The 7,915-nt window shown below is 35.4% G+C and overlaps 1 pseudogene; it reads right to left on the reverse strand.

Annotated features, from left to right (window-relative positions):
* Positions 1-776: 776 nt before the first annotated feature.
* LOC107530056 (RNA polymerase II elongation factor ELL2 pseudogene) lies at positions 777-6,806 on the reverse strand (annotated as a pseudogene).
* Positions 6,807-7,915: the final 1,109 nt, after the last annotated feature.

Below are 7,915 nucleotides of genomic sequence, written 5' to 3' on the forward strand. Positions count from 1 at the left end.
TGTTTAACCATATAACTTGTTTCCTATAATAAAAACAAATTTTGTGCAATTTTAACAAACTTGATGAAATGGAAATGTGTACTATTTGAAGAATCATAGCATTTTTCTAAATTTTTATGTTTTAAGGATGAGCTTGCATTAAAGGTAGAAAGATAAGAGGTTATGTTTATCCAAAAGTATTTCATACTTATTATAGGTTTCTATTTTTTCAGGGAGAACAATTTTGATTGAAAGACACTGAATCCATAATAGTTTTTAAAAAGGAAGTGAAACACAAATTTCAGGGGAGTGAGGGGTAAACGGCATCAGATAAAACAGCTTCAAAGGCACAGGAAAGCACTGTGACGGGTGGCTCAGCTGGTTGGGGTGCCACACTGTGCACCGAAAGCTTGCAGGTTCAATCCCCTGTCAGGGCACATACCCAGGTTGTAGGTTCATTCCTCGGTAAGGGCATGTACAGGAGGCAACCGATCGACATTTCTCTTTCACATTGATGTTTCTCTCTCGCACTTGCTCTCCTTCTCTTTCTAAAATAAATTAAAAAATACATACCCTCAGGTGAGAATTAAAAAAAAAGTTCAGAAAAGCAAGGTAAAATTAAATACAAAGTAAATAATAATAATAGAAAAACATAAATCAACATAAAATAAAATAAAAATTAAAATATATATAAGAAAAGAAAAAATTAAAATAGTAATTTTGAGTATTTCAACAAATAAGTTTCATCCCTTTAGAATCTTACAGCAAGTAATTTGGAAATTTAAATAGACATTTATTTATTCTGGTCTCATTAGCACTGTTTTTGGGCTCTTACTGTACTTTTGTTGCTGGTCATAATCCTTTATTAATCTTTTAATGTGAGCCAACTTTTCATAAAGATACTGGTATCTATATTTTTCTGCATAATAATTGGGATTGATCTGTCTCATTTTCTGATATTCTAGTGACATTTTTTCAGTAATGTCCTGATATTCTTTTGATTCTGGAGGAAGGTCCTTCCTTTTTGAATCTAGGTTAGTAAATATGCAAGATAAAGTCTGCATCTTGTCATATAAGGCCCGATATTCATCATATTCTGCTTTAAATTCCTTTTTATAATGCTGACGTTGCTCAGAGGAAACTATAGTGACATAGTTAGTCAAATAATCCTGTAGCCCAGATGTTGAAAAAGTTTTCCCAGAGGCAGTGCTAACCTGTTCAACTTCTTCACTAGAGTCTGGGTTTGTACCTTCACCTTGTCTTTCAGGATCTGTATTCTGTTTCTCCATCACCTCAATATGGTAACTTTGGTTATTTACTTTGTGTTTCATAATTTTACATTCAAAGTTATTGGACATCAAATGTTTCTTTTCCATGAAGTTTGGAAACTCTATTTGAATTGAAATAGAGGCTAATGTTTTCAAATAAGTATGTTTATCCCACTGATTCTCACAGATTCTACTGTTTTGACTAAAACTGACATCATATGGATCTTGACTCTCATGTTCTTCTGCAGTACTACAAGAATTGCTGTTGGAATGCACAGGCTGAGGACTTGAAACAGAAAAGTGGTTTATAGACAGTGGTGAAAGAATGGGATTGGCAGTAACTTCAGAGGGTGGTGGAAGACCCACAGCTGATATTTTACTGCTGTTATTCAAATAACCTTTAGATGATGACTGTAATGCCGTTTTCACACGAGATATCCTAATTTTTTTTTTCCTAAAAGGATCAATAACAGCTGAATTATAAAGCTGCTCCTGAGAAGATGATGTTTCGGCTGTACTAGAATCTACAGAAGAATCTGGGTGATTGGTGCCTGTGACATTCTGAAATAGACCTTTTTTGGAAAGCACCAACTCCAATGACTGCCTTTCTATTTCATTGTACCCAGGCCAGTCTCTTTGGAGCTCTTTAAAAATATTGTCCTTTAAGGTATATGAAAAATCATGTGTATTCAGATTGGCTACTTGGTGCAGAATTTTTCCAAGGGAGTTCTTGTCCTTTTTTTGGATGCCATCTTTCTGAAGTCGAACAAGGAGTTCAGGTTTCTTGTAGTCCTTCAATGCCAATAAGTGAATAACCCTGTCCCTATATGGCTGCAAATGGACACTATTGGTAACCCGTGATTTTCGAATTGTATATGCAGGGTTAATGGGAGTCGTTCTTTTTCTCTCAAGCATTGGATCTGGAATGGTTTGCCTTGCTTTCTGAATTGGTATTCTTTTCCTTTCACGTGTTCTAATTTTCCCCCACTTGTTGCAGAATTCCTCCTCTTTCTGGGCCCTATTTATTTCTGTCATCAGGTAAGAGTTGGTTGTTCTACACACCATTTCATCTCGCACCATGTCCATGCAACTGAGCTGTGAGGGACTATAGCTTGAGACACTTTGTTGGTTATGGTCTTCATGGTTTTCACTATGCATATTTGACAACTGAAAGTTGAAGTTGTATATATCAGGGGGTGAATTGTCTGGGGGGATATTGACAAGCCCTTGGAGTCCTTGCGGCTGAGCAGAGACTTCAAGGGGTGCTGTGCTGCAGTGGTCCTGATAAAAGTCAGTTGTCTGCGTTGCTGGCCTGGGGGGCTGCGTGGGCAGCGCAGGGGCATTGTCCGGCCTTGGCCTTCTGCTGCCGGGCCCCTCCGCTGACACCTGCCCTTCCTGATACGCTGCTTCTCGCGCTGCTCTGCTGCCAGGGGCTGCCACACAGTCACACCTGTAAAGACGAAAGTTAAACAGTCAAATACTCTAGAAAACAAGAACTCTCCTTGGCCAAAATTACCTGCCTTATTTATATTACTTGTAACACTGTAATTCTTAAGGGTTTTCGCTAATGGAACAAAAATACCTGGTTGAGATTGAACTTGGGATGGTAAAGTATGTTGTAAGATCTAACCACTTTCCATTGTTTTTCCTTTCACATTTTTAGTTTCTCCTCAGGAGGAAGTTAACTCTAAGTAGAAAGTGCTAAACCATTCCCTGAGTTCAGTGCGTAAATGTCTTCTCCTCTTTGTAAATCCAACATCAAGTAATAGTGGTAGGTGAAGGGATTAACAGGTGCCACAGCTTATGGAAACCCGAGAAGAAGGCTTCCAGGTATCATGATTAGCATAAGTCCTTATATTTATGCTGACATGCAAGTGAGCCGTTGAGTCCTTCTTAGGATGAGAGCTTGGCTATCAACAGGAGCTCTCACTTGGTAGCCAAACACATAATTTTGTATTAATAGTGGGTAAAAGCCAACATCTTAGAGGTGCTCATTTTTCTTTCTCAACTTTCTAACAATCGCCAATGAATTGAAGGAATTTTCATCTTCTTAGCTTACCACTTAATCCATTATTCCGCTGCTTTGCACTCCTCCTTCAGCAGATCCTCAGCAAATCATAGGATTATAGCCAGGTAAAACTACCCATGCTGAAAGAAATCTTGCAACTAGGCATGCCAGTGGCATACAATTTAATTATAGAGTATACAGATTACAAGAAATCAGTTCCAACCAGTTTCACCTGAGAATATATTAGGCACAATTCTCTTGCTTTACACACTTTACACTCTCAGTCCATCCAATTCTCATATATGCCCGTCTTAACTGATGGCATCACCTCCCACTTTATAACACAACTAGATAACCTCAGCATCATTCTCTATTATTTCCTCAAACATATTTCCCATTAATTTTCTTCCAAAACATCAAGTTAGCTTTCAAATTTCCCATTCATCCAAAAGATAGTGTGCCAGACAGTGTTCTAGATACTTGGGGACATCGCAATGAGCAACACAGAAACAACAAAAATCCTTGCACTCATTCTTGTCAAGTATTTCCCCATAACATCTCTGACACTTACAGACTGAATATAACTCCTTGATATGATAGTAATATATCTTTCACTGTAGAAATTCAAAGGTATTATTAGTTCTTTCACCCAAAATTTAGAGAGTGTCTTCTACTATGTATCTGCTGCTTCTAGAGTAAGGTACTGGGGACAAAAAGAAGGGTCATACAAACTGAGTAGAATGTAGTTGCCATAGAGACCAGAGTCTAGTGGAGGAAACAAATACATAAGTAATATATGACACACTGTGTGGTGTTTTTCATAGATGTAATACAAAGTGCTCTGGGATTATAATAAAAGGAAGTATTTTTTGCTAGAGAGAGCTCTTACATATGATTTGACATTTGAGCCGGGTTTCTAATGTTGAGTAGAAATTTAACTGGCTTAACCCAATACAAGTGAGATTTAAAAGCAGAGAGCATTGGTATTTTCATTTGTTCAGTAAATATGTATTGAGTGCTTACTATGCCTGCCAGGCACTGTTATAAGCACTGGAGATATAGCAGTGCTAAAGGTTGACAAAACCTAAGCCCTCCTTAAGCTCATATTCTGGTTAGGTGACTTATATTAAAAAATAAAAATCAAATTTGTGTAATATAATTTCAGGTAGTAAATATTCTATAAAGAAAAGTAAAATAAGATAGTGGAAGGAGAGCACTGGAGTGGGTGTGTGAATAGGTCACTTTTTATACAGAATAGTCATGCAAGGACTCTAAATAGCAAAGGAGCAATGCAAGCAAAGATCTAGGGGAAGAACAATTGTGGGCAGAAAGAATATCAAGTGAAAGGCTGACGCAGGAACAAGCTTGGAGGCATATTCAGAGAATAGTAAACAGATCAATGTAGCATTTAAACACATGGTACAAGCTTTAGGGTAAGTTGGGGACAGAATAAAAAGGGTTTTGTATACCACAGTTTTAATTTTTTCTCTTCTCCCCAACTTTACTGAGATATAATTTGACATATAACGTTCTATAAGTTTAAGCTATACAACATGTTGATTTGATACACTTATATATTGCAAAATAACACCATAGTGTTAGTTAATACCTGAATGACATCATCTAATTACCCTTTTTTGTGATAACATTTAAAATCTCACCAATTTTCAATTCTGTAATGACTATGCTGTACATTAGATCCTGAGAAATTATTCATCTTATTGCTGGAAATGTGTACTCTTTAACAAACACGTTCCTCATGCCCCTATTCCACCCCCAACCCCAGCCCCTGGTAACCACCATTCTAGTCTATGTTTCTGTGAGTTTGGCACTTTTAGATTTGACAGTGTACTTGTATTCTAAAAAGTGAAATCACTGTTGCAGAATGTAAAATACTTCCTCAGAAAAACCAATGAACCACTTAAGTATATTCAGCAATATAATGTTCTAATGTATGCACAAATGCTTTGTTTGATTCTTTCTGAGACCTCTAGTAGGCACAGGAAGAAATAATATGTCCTTTAGTATCTTCAACTCTTCACCATTTAAGAGAATAAACAAAATATTTCTAGGATTGTCCTTTTCCAAGTACAAATAACAGGAACAAAATATTCCTTAGCAAGAGACTGAGAAGGGGGCACATTATGACAAAAAGTACAAAATGGTATTTATAGACATAAAAGAAGAGTTAAAAGCATAAAGAAAGATATGATTTCTGAAACAAAAACTCATTGAAAGGATGCCAAGCATTTCCAAGTTACTACATACATTTAGTACAATTACAACAAAAACTTGAGCAAGATTCTTTTTAAATTTGTCAAAGCTATTCTAAAATTCAACTGTAAGAAGAGCTAAAAGAATTTCACAAGGAGACTAACAGCAGGGAATTATTCCTACCTGATATGATAACATAAAAGTACAATAATTAACAGAGTAAGGAACTAGCATAAGCAGAGATAAAAAATGAACATGAACAGATACCTGAGATACAGAGCCCAGGAATTTAAGAGATGATTAAAAAGACCGTCAGTAATCAACATAAAAAGGATAGATCATTACAGGAACACTGCTTAAGATACATTGTCAACATTTTAGCAAAAACATAAGAATGAAATATCCCTTCATAACATATTATAGAATGAATTGCAGATGTATCAAACAGTTAAAAATAAGACCCTAAGACAACAAGAGACTTAAAACTTAACAGTAATTGGCAATAATTCCATGCAAAAATAATTTGTTGGATAAAAATAATTATCATATAACGAGCATTCAAATTTTATCTCATCAAGCCCCCCAAATTGACATCAAAATAAGGAAAGCTTGAGGAACACAAGTAAATTTCTGTTTGGAGGCACACAGGACAGTACAATTGTGGCCTAACTAGCACTGCTAAAAAGTTATTTGTTTGCATGGTATTTAAGAAAATGTTAATTGATCGATTTATTGAGTACTATGTTAACTTTCTAATTAAGTAGATGGCAATAATAATCTGAATTGAATTCTAACAAAATTGAATTTCTCCTTTACTACCATGGAAGAGATGTTTAGCTCACAAGGCATTATGTGGTTGGAGGAGAACAAATAAAATGGCTACATAACTAATATATTTTGAAAGGCCACTGGGCAATTGCTGTCCCATTTTCACAAGCCATTCATAATTCTACCCAGCTGTCCCATAAATGCTGAAGCAGTTAAAATGACAAAACATCATTAATCAACTTCAAAGTGATACTTATTTCTTATTATACTTCGATAGTGCTTTGAAATCTGCTTTTCACCACTGTGGTCACTGCATTCAAACTAATGAGACCACCAAACTCCAAACTCCTGGCAATTCTCTGTGATACAGCAGGAGTCATGGGGAGCTGTGCATGCTCATTTACACCAGGTATTCTGGATCTCATTATATCCTTTCTATAGCTTATTTGCTGGTTTTGTAGTAAAACAAAGTAGGAGACAAATCCAATTCAAGTCATTTACGCCAGTTATCAAACCTCCTGAGGTCCAACCTACTTTAGGACTTATTCTACCATTTCTCACCTATCCATTGTTCTTGTTCATGATCCAAACTATAAACTCAAAGAAAGATCTCTCTTCGTGTGTCTTCACACTGCTTTGAACTTCCTTTACTATGCAACCATCCACATGTCTACCCTTCTAGAACTGACATCACAATTAGCAATCTCCTCTAACATTCTATACCTCCAAACTTAAAGTGAAACTTTCCCAGTAGATTCTACTTTATCTACAGGCCTCTCAAAATGTGCCCACCTGTTTTCTCTGACTCAGAGTTGGAAAGTGAGAACATTTTCTTTCTTTCTAGGGACATTATAAGAACAATCTATTCATTTATTCATAAAGTTGCCTTCTCATCTGAGGCAAAAACCATGTCGTTATAACCCTTATATCATCAATTTCTAACCTTGGTCTAATGTCTATAGCTTATCTCACATCACTCTTCTCCCTGTTCTATAGGCTTCAGTCATATTGCCACTTATTTGACCCCTAAAATAAACCAGTCTCCTTCCTGCTTTGAAGCTTTTATATATGCTGGTCCCATGCTGGCAGTGATCTTTCTTACCAATATATTGTAATAGATGAACATCACTACTGACCCACAATTACTGCTTAAGAAATACTTATTAAAATAATAAATTCTATGTATGCTCCTGCTCCCCAACTCTAAGATCTGTACTACCATCTTTCAAATTACTGTTGTAAACCAGAAACTAATATTGTATTGTATGCCAACTATACTTTAATAAAAATAAAGAATTATTTAAAATAGACTCCAATTCTCTAGTTTTAAATCAGGCAATTTATTTTTACTTTTTCCTTTCATGCAAGATCACTTGCCATGTAGTGAAGCTTTATTTTTTTGAAATAGGAGTATAAGTTAAAATTATTTAATTTGATATTTTCAATTTTTAAGGAGAGGAAATTAATATAAAATCATATTCATGTAAGAACTCACATCACTTTACATGAGTAGTAAAAGTTTGTATATTTTTCTGAATAATATAAATCACTACTTGTAGATATTTTCATTTTTTTTAATAAAATCAAGGGCAAAGATTACAAAATACAATGTTGACCTCCATTAAGCCAATTAAAAAAGACTGTCTTTTTTAAAAATATATATTTATGTATTTCAGAG

The sequence above is a fragment of the Miniopterus natalensis genome, chromosome X, assembly GCF_054644295.1.
Source record: "Miniopterus natalensis isolate mMinNat1 chromosome X, mMinNat1.hap1, whole genome shotgun sequence".
Classification (NCBI taxonomy): Eukaryota; Metazoa; Chordata; class Mammalia; order Chiroptera; family Miniopteridae; genus Miniopterus; species Miniopterus natalensis.